This window comes from Convolutriloba macropyga, chromosome 12 (assembly GCF_964194025.1).
Source record: "Convolutriloba macropyga chromosome 12, txConMacr16.3, whole genome shotgun sequence".
Lineage (NCBI taxonomy): Eukaryota > Metazoa > Xenacoelomorpha > Acoela > Convolutidae > Convolutriloba > Convolutriloba macropyga.
In genome coordinates this window covers 41,602,022-41,618,881 of record NC_134479.1, presented here as the reverse complement: position 1 = coordinate 41,618,881, position 16,860 = coordinate 41,602,022, and the positions used below count along the sequence as shown (strand labels likewise).

General features: G+C 30.7%; 1 protein-coding gene across 2 annotated transcripts in view; it reads right to left on the bottom strand.

Annotated features, from left to right (window-relative positions):
• The window catches only part of LOC142350892 (polyadenylate-binding protein 2-B-like), a 442,128-nt gene that overhangs the window by 177,164 nt on the left and 248,104 nt on the right, over nt 1-16,860 (bottom strand). The window contains exon 1 of one of the 2 annotated variants that reach the window (XM_075402895.1): nt 6,982-6,992. The exons of the other annotated variant lie outside the window; for it this stretch is intronic. The gene's annotated coding sequence lies outside the window, so the exon portion shown is untranslated. Of the gene's footprint in view, nt 1-6,981; nt 6,993-16,860 lie in introns of those variants that run through there. 2 annotated transcript variants of the gene reach the window in all.

Genomic DNA, 16,860 nt, shown 5'->3' with positions numbered 1-16,860 from the left:
CTATAGCAACAACTGCAACATCAACATCAGTTGCATTAACAGGTATAGGATTACCTTACTCTATACCAACAGCTTTTGCTACGGCAACTGCTTGTGGTTCACTATCAAAAACAAATAATACTAAAATAGGAAATAAAATCATAAAGTATTCTCAAATGTATATTTTAAGTAAACAGTTTAGTGACAAGTTTAATAAACTATATACTAAATCAATGAACGATATTAAAATAGATAATGATGAATATAATGAATTATTGAAGGTATATGAAGAATATAAGAAGAACAGGAAAAACAAGTTGAGTTTTTTTAAAACTAAAGTTAATAGTGTTTAGTAATAATAGTATGTTTAGTAATAATAATATTCGTATGAACATTTATCGATAATCATAGACATAATATAAATAAAAACATAATCATAATGATAAACATAATACAATCATACTCATAGACATAATCATAAACATAATATAATCATAATCATAATCAAATAATTATCTTTTCTTTACACCTACATATAAACTTCTTCCTCTTTGTACTACCTTTATATCTTCACCAGTAGTTGCAAATTTAATTAAAACAGGTGTGGCTGATAAAGCAGCTCCAGGGTTTCTAGATGCAGCTGCACTTCCTATTTTACTTGCTATTTCTAATGCTCTTACTGGATTATTAACAACTTTCTTTCCAAAGTTAACTGCAGCTTTACCAACACTTTTGAAGAAATCTTTCTATCCCTCAGCTTCTATTGTTGCATCAGATACTGTCATTGATTTGTTCCTTCTACATATAACACAATTACCTTTTATCATTTTAGTTTCTTTAGCTGAGTTAAAACCGTGAATATTATTAGTACCACTTTAATGTCTACCACCAACACAAAATAAATTAGTTTTCAACTTGTTTAAAAGACTCATTTCTATATATAAAAAATAATGGAAGTTAAACAGTATAATCATTTTGTTGTTATTAAGCCTATGGGCTCCTCTCGCGAGCGAAGCTCGAAACCTAATGCTAAACCACTACCTAGGGCTAAGATTAAGCCAAAACCTAAAACTGAACTTGAAGCTAAGGGATTGACTTTAGATAATAAAGAGAAACTGGATACTGTTTACGCTAAAATTTTGTTAAGACTAGTAGGAAATAGTTTGATTATCTTTGATTTAGTCCTTGTTTAGTCATTGGTTAAGTCAAAAAGTATATCATTTATTATAACTATGACTTAATTATAACTAAGACTATGTCTATGACATAAAATCAACCATCTTATTACCAACGCTATTAACACTAATAACCTTTCTAATTAATACTAGCGCATGACATATAGCATCGGCAACTGCAGCACTAAATTTAAAATTAAGTTGTATTGATTGTGGGCCTATTTGATCACCTTGATATCCAGTATCAAATACATATACTCTATAACTACTTTTAAATGTTCTATGATTTATATATGGTTTTATATTATCAGTAGCCCATTATAATCTTTATTAAAGCTAACAATCTCTTTAAAAGCCTCATTATAATTATTGGTACCATAATTTATATTCATTCTATCGTCAAGATAAAACTCACTACCAATCTTCAAAAACATTCAGTAACATTCAATATATGAAATATACTTGCATCATGAGTTTGTTCATTAACTTTATTACTTTCAAAACCAACTATTATATATTGAGCTCTTTCCATACCATTTTCCATACCTAGATCAAACAGGACGTTAGTAGCATTGGGTACATTCTTATAAAATGTCTTTCTTTCATAATAGCTTAAGTCTGCATTATTCTTTTTACTTGAACCCTTTTGTACAATAATTCTATTGTCATTACTAGGATCAATACTGTGCACACACCTTGATATATCTCTAATATCTATATTACCATTATTAGAAATTGCACCAGGATTAGCATTAACTCTAAATAGAGCTCTATCATTATTTTTTCTTTTCAATATTAGTTTAAGTCCTAAACCATATACAATCTTTTCTAAATCATTTACGAAACCAAATAGATCACTCATCTTAATCATCATATACATATGACATCGTTGTGCAGCAATATGGTCACCTTTAAGATTACTATCCCTATTACCTTGATTGCTAACAAAGCACTCTCATATTCATCATCAGTATTAGTTAATAACTTATACATCAATAGATTGGGATGGAAATGATCTATATATTCAACAGTCCTACCACCACTAGTTTCAAGCTTAATTGAACTAAATCATGCCATCATACAATAATTAACTAATCTGATATTGCATCATTAGCAAATACACCACCAGCATCATCTGATACAACAAACTCTATCTCCAGATATGAATCATGCAAATTTAAATGATTCTCTTCTCTATTGAGTATGATATTAATGTTAGTATTGATTGTATTCATTGTTGCCAGATTATTTCGTTCAAATATTTTATAATCTTACTTTTGTGTATATCATTATTATAACCAAGTATAATTCTTAATTATAACTATAAAGCAATCCCTTTATTATATTCAACTATTACATTGGGAGCATATAAGTTAACTGACATAGCAGAATTAATAAAAGAAGAAACTGATGATATTGTTATAATAGAACTTGATAAGAATACGATGAAATCTAAAATGGTAATCAAACAAGGAGCACTTAGCTTTGATGTAGAAAACTCAATAGCCTCCATACTAGGATTTAGGAAAGTAGTACATAAAAAAGGTAAATATACATCTCAGAAATTTGTTGATATTGTGGGTTTCAATACTTTTAACATTCATTGCAATATTTTATCTGGAGCTAAAGATAATGGTAAAGATACAGACATACTATATACATTTAATCTAACAGAACCACCAGGTTACTTGATAAATATTATACCAACAAATATCTTCTATCAAAATGTAACTGAAGATAGAATAGAATATATTGAATTTCATATTAAAAACGCGCATGGAAGACCTATAGATTTTAATGGGGATGTATTAAGTTTTACTTTGCATCTAACATAGTAAGCTGGGCGAAGCCCCAATTGTGTTAACAGTTAGACCTAGACCTAGACTTAGACTTAGACTTAGACCTAGAACTAGACCTAGAACTAGACCTAGACTTAGACTTAGACCTAGACTTGGACTTAGACTTAGATCAAGACTTAGACTTAGACTTAGACTTAGACCAAGACTTAGACCAAGACTAAGAAATTCCTATTTCCTAATAATCATAACATACTTGAACTAATATTTCCCCCTTAAAAAAAATAAAAAAGTTTGGTATTAAATGCGATGAATGTAAAAATAAGTCCTGGAATCGGATTTGTAATTGGTGTCAGGGTAAACCATATCAATGTTTTGTATGTAATAGGGTTATAACATATAGAGATAAGCATGATCATTTTCTAGAACATTATAATAATCTTAATCAAAATCTAACATGTAGAAATTGTAAGTTGTTTAATTATATTTCTAAATATAGATTTAAACAATTCTATTGTAGACTATGTGACAAAGAAAAATTTAGGAGAAAGAAACCAAGTGAAGCATGGAAACCAAGTGAAGCAGGCGAACCAAGTGAAACATCAAATTGTACAATAATAATTAATTTATAATACTCTCAGATCCCAATTAATTCTTAGTTTACTATTAATATTTTTATTTTTAGTTTTATCAATGACAATATAATTACAAGGCTCTTTCCATACCTTATTACACAGATTAGCAAAATCACTTTAACTAAGTTCAATATTATTAAAGAAATCTTGATATATCGATGCCAAGACCATACCTCTCTGTTCAAATAAAATAAATAGATTACAGTTCTCTCTAACACTCTGCCTATCCAGAGAGAACAGGTTTTGATTAAGATATATCATATTGCAATTATTATGTCTACCTCTACAAAAGTATTCATTAATAACTGGTTCTTTGGCTCTAACATCATCGAATATCATTAGTTTCTCAACAATTTAAATGTTAAAAAACCGTTGGGTCCATCACTCATTCCAGCTTGGGCTTTAAAAGATGCAAGAGAACACATAGCTGAACCTCTCTGTTTTTTGCTTAACCAATTCTTAACTGAACAATGCTTTCCTGACCACCTTAAGCGTGCCCACGTGTTGCCTCTTTTCAAGAAAGATGATCCTGAAGATCCGATAAATTATCGACCAATTTCGCTTACTGGAGCTCTAGCTAAAACTTTCAAAATCCTTCTTCGAGATCAAATATTAGCTTATTTAGAGAAGAGTAAGTTGCTCGCAACAACACAGTTTGGATACAGAAAAAAAGTGTCAACTACAGATGCTCTTTTATATTGCACTGAAAAAATCAAATATGATCTCAATAAAAAAAAACATCGTCACAGGAGCTTTTTTAGACCTATCTAAAGCTTTTGATTCGATATCACATCCTACTCTTCTGCACAAAACTAAACTTTTAGGTTTTAGTGCACAAGCAAATACAATTCTAAAATCTTATCTAGAAAACCGTTTGCAAAAAGTCAAATTCTCGAAGTATGAACCAAATTGGATAGCACTTAACCGTGGAGTACCACAAGGCACTGTGCTGGGTCCACTGCTTTTCAACATATATGTAAATGATATGAAAGATGATACTGATGTGAATTCTAATATAATCCAGTACTCTGACGATACTTTTATCTTTTGCAGTGGAAAAACAATTTCTGAATCAAAGTTACATCTTAAAAAAGTTTTGCTAACCTCATTCTCTTTTTCAGGAAAAATGAGTTAAATGTAAAAGAAAGCAAAAGCGAATTCATTATTTTTGGAGCCCCTAAAAGAAACAAAATCGAAAAAATAGTTGTTAACGGATGTACAGTTCTCGAGAAAAAAGTTGTGAAATACTTGGGAGTTCATATTGACTGTAATCTTTCTTTCGATGAAGAAATAAAAAAAATACTAAGAAAAATGGCTGTTGGCATAAAGGTCATTTACTCCATCAAAAATATATTTCCTGAAAAAACTAGATCTGCTTTACTGAACGCTCTTGTTTTAAGTCATCTGCATTACCCAATTGTTCTGTTCTCAGGTCTTAAAAAATCACTTCGAGTAACTCTAAATAAACAATTGAACTGAGGAATAAAGGCATGTTTCAATAGAAACAAATTTGACAGGACCACTGATCTCAAGGTCAAACACAAAATCTTACCAGTAGAATACCTCATAAAGTATCGGGTTAATATATATTTTATAAAGCTTCTAAAAGCAGATCTACCAGCTTTCGATAAACTCAAGTTAGCCACCCTAAGTGCTAAAATGAATGACCGTACAAACAAGCTGTCATTTGGAGCAAACCAAAAAACAAATATAATGCAAAACTGTTTTTCAAAAAAAGCAATTGACTGGTATAACGATTTGCTTTTCACCTTGAGGCGGAATATCCCTAAAAAGCGGGCTCTCAAAACTACAATAAAAAATCATTTCTGGAATGAGTTTCTAAAAGACCCAACGGTTTCTGAATTGAATTCTAATCTCAAATCTTTCAAGTTCAATGTTAATTTGATTTAGTTTTAGGGCGTCTTTTAGTCTTCTATGTAATGTTAATTGGAGGATTAGCATTTTTTAAATTTTCTCTTTTCTCGAAAATGTTAATTGTAGAATAAGCATTTTTAAAAATTTTTCTCAATTATAATTCATCTCTCTTAATTTGTCGATATTTTAGCACATTGTAAATTTAATACAATTTTAAACTTTCACAATATGAGACGTTTGTTTCATTTATACTTCTTAACACTACATTGCCTTTAAACTATATTCTGTATTTTATAGTTCATACTCAAAGGAATTAACAATGTTTTTCTTTTTTTTTCTTTTAAATCTTTGGGTAGTTTATCAGGAGATGGTAAATCTTTTATGTCTTTAACAAACTCAATATTTGCTTTTGGTTTTATTCTCTCTAATCCATTGTATTGATCATCAGTAGGTCCAATGATGTCTAGCTTATCAAAATATATACTAGCTAGAATTAGTTTTTTTTTAATAAGAATGTCTTACCACATTCACTAGGACCAGATATTATACATCTGAAGTTATCTGGGAATTATATTATCATCATTTAGCCATGATTGTAGATCATCATTTATATTAACAGAGATATCATTAGTAGGGGAATTATTGTTAGGCTTACCCTTTTGATGGGACTTCGTCCATCCGGGAACCGGATCCACCGATGCTTCGCCATGTTTTTCATCAAATAGATATATATAATTGTCTTTATCATTAACATTATCATTAACATGATCATTATCATTATCATTATCATTATTATTATCATTAACATTATCATTTCCAACATTATTATCATTAACATTAACATTAACATTATCATTATCATTAACATTATAATTATCATTATCATTATCATTATCATTATCATTATTATTATCATTATCATTATCATTATCATTAACATTATCATTATCTTTATCATTATCATTATTAGCAATGCTACTTCGTAGATCATTATCATTATCATTAATATTAACATTATCCTAATCATCATCATTAACATTACAACCTAAACAAAAACACTCATTATTTTTTCCTGGATATTTACATTGATTAACTAGAATATTCAAAGCACTTTTAATTCTAAATCCTCTATCAATAAGTTAGATCATATATAAACAATAAGACCCACAATAGCATTAATCATATTGTTGTATTCTCTCATTAGAGCCTAGAACAATGTTTTCTTCAAAAAATAATGGCGGGGTCTCCACACCAAAACTATCAAAGTAATACACAGGACCACCTTCTCTTCTTATAACTAATACCCAATGTGTACCATCAGTTGGATGTAAATTTAAAATAATGTTGGAGTTGTTGTCATTGATACTATCTGGAGTCTGATCTCTCATTACTATTTCAATTGGTGTTAGACTTATATCTTTTCCTATATCTTTTATTCTGATATCACTCATAGCACTATTATCAAAATTAAATTTATTATTGAATTCCTCAAAAGTTAGGATAAGCATTTTTATATGATAAATTTAATAAGTCAAAGTCTAAACCAAGTCTATATTTTATATAAAAAAATGGAGACGGGTAGTGTAGTTTTTATTTTATTTTTAATAATTTGATTTTGTTTTATAATATATGATTCAATACCGAGTAAATACACAAAACTAGAAGAAAGCTTTGGTGGATTTATGAATAGGAGTCTAGTTAGATTTGAATATGAAAAGCCACCATTACATACTATTGTTTATGGTGGAACTGGCTGGCACAGGGAAAACATATTTTATTAGACAATACTTAAAATTATAATCAGTCCAAAACCAAGACCAAAACCAAAACCAAAACCAAGACCAAGCTAAACATATGGTTATAGTGTGTAAAGATGACAGAGACTGGATAGATCCTGAGTCCAATATTTTTTATACTGGTTTTAATAAATATGATATGAATATGATCACAAAAAATAATATGCATAAATTTCAAAATTGTGTAATAGTACTGGATGATATGGGTGATAAGTTAAATAAGGATATAGCTTATTATTTTACAGAAGGTAGACATTATAATATTCAAATGATTGTAATGTGCCATAAACCAGCTCAAATAATTAATACAGCAAGAATGAGTTGTGAGACTATTTATTTAACAACTTATAATGGACATGATCTATTTAAAAACTTTAATGAGGTATATAAATGTGAACATGACTTTAGTAAAATATTTAGTGAGTTAAATAGTAACCATTATAATCGTACATATGGATGTCAGATGAACTTCGTTATGGTATAATTAAGTATAATAAAAAGGATAATACTTTATTATTATTATTAGGAATAGAACAATGATATATGATTCACGAGTTGGTTTCCTTGATTAAAAGCTCTTAGTTTAAAAGATGAATTAGAAAGAGAAGATATAAATAAACTAATAGCATATATGAAACCACTCATGATAAATGCAACAGATAGAAATACCATTAATCATGATATTTATCAAATTTATTTCTATAAACTTCTTACTTTAAATGATATTAAAATTCAAAATGATGTTTCAACAAAAAAGATGGTTAAAGCAAAAGGTTTAAAACAATTAACACAAATTGGTGGAATTATAGGATGGTTGGGGTTTAGTTATAACTAGTTATATTTATCCTGATTCAATAATAAAAACTGTTGGAGCCGTGGCAATGAGTGCAAGCAATATGTTGAATAGAGCAAACACTTTGGTTAACGTTGGATATGGCGAAGATCTGGGAAATGATATGCAAAGTCATTACATTGATCTAAGAATTGATTATACTGATCTGGGAACCAGTTGGGGAAGGGCAAGCCTTGTTACACAATCAAGACCGATGGTCCTTACACTGATGGTGAAACATGGACAAAGTCCTGTTTGCAAAGTGATTATACCGATGGTGAAACATGGACGAAGTCCAATCTGGGAACCAGTTACACGGATCTAAAAAATAGTTTAGCCAATGGGGCACGTAAACTTGTTACACCCTTAAAAAAATTACAAGAAGATGTAGGGGGGAAGTTTTTAACCAGACTATATGAAAATAATGAAGAATTTAGAGAAAAGATTATGAATTTTGTTAGAGATAAAAAAGAATTAGACCTTGAATTGATTTAAGATAAGAGATGTAAAACTAATACACTCAATACGTTAGGGAATAAATATTTAGCAGAGTGTATCACATCTAAAGATAATACTAAAGATTTAATTGAAACCAGGGCTAAATGTTATTTGCAAAGCTCGTTGGAGAAGGGCGAGCCTTGTTGGTGTAACAGGACCGAAGGTCCTTACACCAAGCACGAGCAAAGTTCGCTCACTGATCTGCGAAACGATTAGGTAAATATTATAGTTTATCCTATTATAAATGCTTTTAAAATGTTTAGAGTGTAACTATAAATATGGAAACATTGCTTGTTTAAAATATCATTATGAATCATGTCATAAAGATAAAACTGATAAATGTATGTGTGGTAATATAAAACTAAGTGGTATTTGTGCCAATAATTTTTCTCCATGGGGTTGTTCTTTAAAAAATGAATCTAGTTCTAGTTCTAGTTCTAGTTCTAGTTCTTGAATTGATTTAGGAACCAAGACCGACCAAGACTGGTTCTGGTTCTAGTTCTATCTATGACTCTAACTCTAACTCAGACCCTAACCATTACCCTAACCCTAACCCTAACCCTAGCCTTAACCCTAACCCCAACACTAACCTTAACTTTAGCCCAGAATTCTTAACTAGAAATTGTAATAAATGTAATTATTTAAAACCACTAACTGATTTTGATGAGAGTAAGTATACACGTAGAAATTGTATTTCAGCTAAGGTTAATTGTCCATATTGTACTTCTGTTGTGAGATATGATGGGATACGGGCTCATCTAAATAAACAACATCCAGATGTAGAATTAACTAGAAGATTTAGTAGAAATTTATTAGACAAAAGACAAAGTCCTAGAGCTGTAAGTCCTTTAGTTATTGTCCAAACTGAGTAAAGTAGTTGGTGTAAATATTATGATATTTTATCATTTCTTGTTAATAATGGAATAAATATAGAAAAAGTAAAAGAAAATATAAATTGATTGAAGAGTATAGATAATTTGAAATAAAGGTTTAAAAAAATAGAAAAAAATATGAAAAAAAAAGGGAATCACTCTTTAAGAGCGAAAAAGAGGGATCTTTATACTGGGGATCACCCCGAATAAGAGTGAATCGCTCTTAAAGAGTGAAATGTAAATTTTGCTTCGATGTTTTTTATTTTTGTTATTTTTTTGTTTTTAATTGATTTCTGTTTGATTTTTGATCGAATATAGAGAAAATGTATAGTAGTAGATAATACAAGGAAATCAAAAAGTAGTAAATTTGGTCCCTATTCGACATACGCGATTAGCGTTTGGAGAACGGGACAAATTTTTCTAGTGTTTGATTTTCTTGTATTAACTACTACTTCTATTGATACCACTTTTGCCCACATTATTTATTCAAAGCGTTACAAATCGACGTTATGTCTTGTTTTTTAAAAACTTTATCAGTTTTTTGATGTCTGGATTGCTATTTTTCAATCCAATTTCCTCAAAATGAAATTCGTTCTTTTTTGTTTTTGTTCATTTATTTTAGCTTTCTATTTACAATGTTGAGATAAATTTTTAAATAGCACAAAAAAATCAATTCATTTTATAGAAATTTCTTTTTTGTTTCTTACTGCTTATCGTTCAAAAACGCGAAATATCAAAAAAAATTCTCCAAAAATCTAATAATTGATTCAAAATAAATTTTCTCAGGAACGTTTTCAAAGTTTGGCATTATGCAGAAAGAACGGCAATCATAGAAATCAGAAAGAGTTTTTATCTGAATTTGTATCATTTGTGAATCCTAAAAGGTTGTTGACAAAAATTGTTCTTTAATGCATGCGTTTATTATAATCTTTAGGACCAGTTCCTCTGTCGTATTTCCTTGATTTCAATCCTCAAGAATTGGGTCACTACCTGGCTTGATGTTCTTGTTCTTATTGTCTATATTGTCCAAAAATTTTTGGGACGCCCTCAAAGTAAAAAACTTGAAGATGTGTTCTTCCAAATTTACTATTTTTCTCAACGTTCTATGTTGAACCTGCTCTCTATTGATAACACTTTTGCCGAAACTTCTTATTTAAAGCGTTACAGATCGACGTTCTGTCTCGTCCTTTAATAAATTTTCATCGGTTCCATTGATGTCTGGATTGCTATTTTTCAATCCAATTTGCTCAGAATAAAATTCGTTCTTTTTTTGTTTTTAATCCTCTATTTTAGTTAACTATTTACAATGTTGAGAAAAATTTTTAAATGGTGCAAAAAATTCAGTTCATTGTGTAGAATTAGCTTTCATATTAGCTGTTATTTTCATATCAATTTGAGGGGATAAAAATTTCAAAAAAAGTCGATGGTATTCTTTGTAGGGTTTTAAAAGCAGACGAACTTTTAGAAACACGAAATTCAATACAAAAAACCTGCAATTTATCTAAAAAAAACTTGAAGACGAAAATATGCTTTTATGGACATCAACGTAGATATAAAAACAATTAAATTATTCTTCATAGGACTCAAACATCAATTGACACAGAATCTTTACACTTACCGCAAATATGAGCTGCTTCAGCATACAAAAAATCTAAATCAAGGTACAATTCAATTGGTTTTTAACGCAAAAATTAGTTGGTTGGGTTTCGATTAAGCTAATGAAAAGAAATACATATGCTGAACCAAAACTCAATACCCAGATTTTTGCTCTTCAAAACATGAAAAAATTGAGTTGAGATTTAACTGCCAGGAAAGACCAACTGAAAAAGCAGCAAATAAGTTGAACAGTTCTAATGACTAATAAACTCTCACAATGGAATTTGCCTTTCTTTGCATTTTTGTTGCTCTATTTTAAAATTCTGCATAATTTGTTTTGATAATTTTTTAGGAGCGCAAAAATAACAGTCAATCGTGTAAATTTATTTTTTTGGTATTTTCATATCAGCTTGAGGGGATAAAAGGTGTAAAATGTTTAAAAAATGTTGATGATAATGTTTTATGGAAAAGTTCAAATCAAAATTATTTTAGAATTGTTTAAATTGCTGTCTCAGTAAAACTTAAAAAACTCTTCAGTTTTTTTGATCTGTGAGACAATTTTACTGAAAAATGAGAACTAAATCTATATTGAGAGATAAGATTTTTCGCACATCTTTACGTTGATAAAAACAAAGGAGGCTGTTACTTTGACTCCTCTACTTTTGCCACTTGTTTTTTGTTTTTGATTGTTGTTTGTCTTAGTTTTTACCGACTGATATTTTTTCCTCGAAGTGTTCCAAAACGTTACCGAAATGGTAGAAAGACACTAGAAAAAACAAAAAACAAATAATTTTTAAATAATTGAGAACAAATTAGAAAATTAAAATTCAGGAATACTGGATTTTACGATAAACAGTACTTCAAGAATGTTTCATGTTGGTGTTCATTTATCAGTTGAATTGATATCATTTTAACCGGAAATACAATAAGTTAAATTTGTTTTTTACATGAATATGATTGATATGGCGAAATATTTGGCACATTAAATGTATTAATTGCCTTATCTTTTTAAAAACTAAGTATTTCAAACCATAGTTTAGATAAAGCCCAAGAAAGGCACAAAACAATGACGCTTTTACAACTGCAACACTTTAGCAACTCAATGGAATTTAAGCCAGCCCGTTCATTTTTTACGCTGTTCACCATGTTACGAAAGACAGCAAGCGGCATTTGCTACTCCATATTATATTGGTACCATGAACAAACTTAAACCTATACGCTCACAGCCAGCTAAAAAATCAGTAATTCGATAGAATTAAGCAACTCAGAGTACTTGAAACCAGTATTAGAAAACAATTTATTTGCGGCTAACTTCAAGCGCTTGAGTAATGCCAGAGTGAGAACTCATCAAATAAATTCAAGAACCTATTCAGCACTGGCATATTGGTCCTATAGGTGACGAAGCATACTATCTTCAGGAAGAATGAGAAGTCTGCGCTTCCCTCAAGCGGTACTGTCAACTGCACCAGGATGCGGACTCATGGGAAAGCTGGAGACTAGAAGGTGAGAAATAAGGAGCTCTCTAAAGGAAAAAAAACGGCCTCAAAAGTCTTTCTGGTGCGAAAAAAAGCTTTATGGCAGAAAAAAGTTCAAACGGAATGAATCAAAAGTTTGAAAATCTGTCGCATTGTCTAGATTGACCGTCAGGAGAAAACAACGACGCAATAAAATCCCTAGATAAAATAGGTCTACCAGTATTTGTCGAAAAATTTCTTTCTTCTGGGACAAAACATCCAATTGAGGACAAATGTACACAAATGCATGATTTGGCAGACCTCAACATGACCTTAAGATCTTTTGAGGTGGAGGCATTTGCCAAGTGGTACGCTAAGAAACTAAGAAAGATATTTATGGATAGAGGACTAACATTGGTAGCGAATGCTTTTAACGGGAATGAAATTTTAACTGTATTTTTTGTAAGGGTAATGAAATTTGCATCAATAAGAAAAAAACTAACCAATCTTCATTATCATATTCAGTGAGTTTTGAACTGCTATTATTCAATCCAATTTTTACAGAAAAACCTTCCAATTTTTGACATACCAAATATAAAAATTCCCCTGAATGTTGATTTAGTCATTTTTAAATTGTATTTACAAGGTTTTGATACTTTTTAATTGCCCCAAAAGAATCAGTTCTTTGAGTCAGTTTAGAATAATTTCAGTATCTACGTTTCTCAATGATTTAGTTTTTAAATTCCCGCGTCACCCATTGTTTATCTGAAGCAATTTGATTGTTAGAGAAAACTAACCAGTTAGTGTTCTTGTGATCAACTTAAACAGACTGCTGTCATGTTTCATGGTGGAAGAGAACTTTTTCGTCTGTTTGTTGGATGATAGCTTTTTGTATTTTGCAGAGCAAAAAAAGTATTACAACAACGCTTTTTAAATAAGAGTTCGTCGGGCTCAATTTTTCTACTTTCCGAAAAATCAAACGATTATGTCATTGTTTTTGCAAGAGGAGTAACAAAAACACAACTTGGTGTATTCTGAATTATTGTCTTTTCTGGGCAATGTGGTTGTTGATTTGTTCCTTTTATATCAGCTACCATTTTCACCACATTGTTAATTAATTTTACAAATTTTTTTAAAAAAAATTGTGATATCTTTTTTCCGATATGCAGGATGCTGTTTGGATTTGTGCGTACTGCAAAAATCATCAGACAAGTGAAGTTGAGGAGAAACAATGTTCAAAAAGTATGTCCACGATATTTTTTGCACAGTTATTGGCTCACATTTAGGATTTGAAAATTTGATACATCAAAAGCTTCCATTTACTCTAGAGAAGGTGGCCCTTGACGAAAATGTGAGCTTTATTGACCTTTCTTTAAATATAAGCAACGAAAAAACAAAATTATCTGTCAAAAGTTTCAAAAATCAATTGACACAGGATTAATACAGAGATTCTGCAATTGTGTGTCGCTTCAACTTTTAAAAAATGTAGTTCAAAAGACAATTCATAGGGCTTTTAACACAAAAATTAGTTGGTTCGCTTGAAATTAGGCGCTTGAAAGGAATAAGACATGCTGGACCAAAACTCAGATGATTGTTTTCATAAATAGTGGACCAGACATTAGATGAAAAATATACAGGGGATCTTTCAAGATGCCAAAACAGACTACCTGTGCGTTGATTATCCTCCATGATTTCTCTTATTTTTTTGATAACAACAGCACAAATTCGGTTGAAGACTTTTTACTTTGGACCAAAACTCAGTTTCAAGATGATTGGTCTTCAAAATAGTGAGATATAATTTAGATGAGATATTTAATTGCAGTGAAAGATCAAGTGAAAACAATGAAGCCGCAAAAAGCAAGACATGTTCTAATGATTAACAAATATTTTTTACAATACAGTGGCAAGCCAATTGAGGAAACTAATTAATTTGAAAATAGTATCAAAACACAAAAGTAAAGATCTTGCCTCACCACACTGAAGTCTTTTGATTAGAACCTGCTGGAACATAACGTTTTATTGGAAATGTAATGGATGGGGATCCAATTGTATTTGGCCGGGAAGGTGGAGAGTTACTGTGAACATAATAGAAAACCTGAAGAAAGATTTACTGGTGGGTCAACACCTTGATGATGGTTTGGCTAAATGAATAACATTAAATAGGAAAATTTGTAACATTGAAATTTTTCGGTATGAGTAACATAGAAATTATTCAAAAATGAGTAACATTGAAATTACTCTGTTTATGGCAAAACCAAAAAAAAAACCTCCACAAGAAAATGTTTAGTGTTGGAGCAAAGTTGTGAATTACGTTGGGAAGACAAAATGCGGCCAAAATCAGAAATCCTAGAACAGAAAATTTTTGATCTGCAAAAAAAGTTTTAACCTAACTTTAAAATTGACATTTGAAAACGTTTGCTGCTGAAATTGAGATTAATTCATAACTGACAATTCAATATTTGCTGGTGTTGTTGAAAAGAAATGAGGCTGTTAGTTTGACTCCTCTACTTTTGCCACTTGCTGTTTGTTTTCGATTTTTATCTGTCTTACAATTTATTCGCTGAACATTTTTTGTAATGTTTTTGTTTTGTGCTAGATGTGCAGAAAAAAAAGTACTAACACGTACTGCTGTGGTTTCCCCAGATCAGCTAATTTTTCTCACTGTTAGAGAAGGGCATTTTTATTTTAGTTTCTGTTTTCTCAGTTAGATCATATCAAAAATATTGAAGTGTTCCAAAACTTTACCGAAATCACTAGAAATCACTAGAAAATTGAAATAAAAACAAAGAACTTGAAATTGAAAATAAAAACAAATTAAAGTTTCCAATATTTTAATTGAAAAACATCATTTTAACTGTTTGGATTATAAATTGAATTGAAATCATTTTGAATGTAAATAGAATAACTTTAAGTTCTTTTTAACCTGAAGATGATACTTGTAACGAAAACGTTGTGTGTTAATTTTAATAATTGAATTATATTATTACTAACCAATTGCTTCATTCAATAGATTGGCTAGAGCACTGGAGAGCCACTATACAAGCTCACCTCAAAATGTAAAACGTACAGAACGTAATGAAAAATATTGCAGCCCGTTGGCTTTCCTTGCTGTTATCCTTGTTGCTTTTGACAATAAGTGCCATCTGCTACTTAACATTATAACGGTATCAGGATCAAATTCAAAACTTACGCGCAAAATCAGCCGAAAGGCATCAGATATTTGTTGAATCAAGCATTCCACTAAACAGACGGTCTGACACTGTGGCATGATGCGTTCATCAGCACTCTAACATCACAAAAATCAAACTAGAAACCCTGCAGAATCAGCAATTTCTGCGAGATTAGCAAATAGTATCCAGTTTTAAGCGACTGTGTGATGCGAGAAGGAGAACACATCACATTTTTTCAAGAACCTTTTCTAGAACTGGCATATTGGTAATCCAGGTGTTGAAGCTCATAACCTCCAGGAAGAAAAAGAAGTTTGCTTTTGCCCTGAAGCAGTACCGCCAACTCCACCAGGATTAGGTAACAAACAATGTAGCCTAGACAAAAGCAACTTGCAAAGCAATGAAATTTGTTTCTTACGGATGTAGTTGTCTGTAGTCTGAGTGAAGATCTCAACCATTGCACTGATTTCCGGCAGAATTTTTACTCCATTTCGCTACGTTAAATGCTGAGTCGGAGTAATGTTGAAAAGAAGTTGATTTTAAAACACATCAGAAACTAAGAAATATGTGGGGTTGGTAACTCAAGAGTATTTTTCCTAGAAATTCCTCTAGATATTGTTATAAAATCCAATTTTCTCAAAGTTTGCTTCCTGAACAACGGAGTTTTTTCTGAGCAGGTTGTTAGAACTTTGAAAAAAAATTACTAACAGACCAGCCAAAAAATAGCTATAAATAGAGTGAATGAAATGATTGAGAAAGTTGAGACTACTAAGCTGGAAATAGAGAGCTCTGTTAGGAAAAAAATAGCATCAGTAGTCTTTTTTTTTTCAAAATAATTTCTTTGAGAGAAAAGAATTCAGAATCAAAAAATCAAAAGCTTGGAAAACTGTCGCATTGTCTTGATGTACTATTAGGAGAAAACTAAGACGCAGTCAAACCCTTGGCGGAATGGAGCTACCAGTAGTTTTTGAAGAACTTCTATCTTTCGTTCCAAAACACCAAATCAAGGACAATTTTTTAAAACCCATTTTTGTCAGACATTAAAAAGTTTGTGAGTTTTACGCAAGACAATGGCGTTTGCGGTGAAGAGTTTCGTGAGGTAGAAGCGTCCCTCGAAGGGCAAGCGAAGAAATTTGCAGAGACTCCAGTGGATAGGAGACTATCCAGAGTGTTAAATATTCCGAG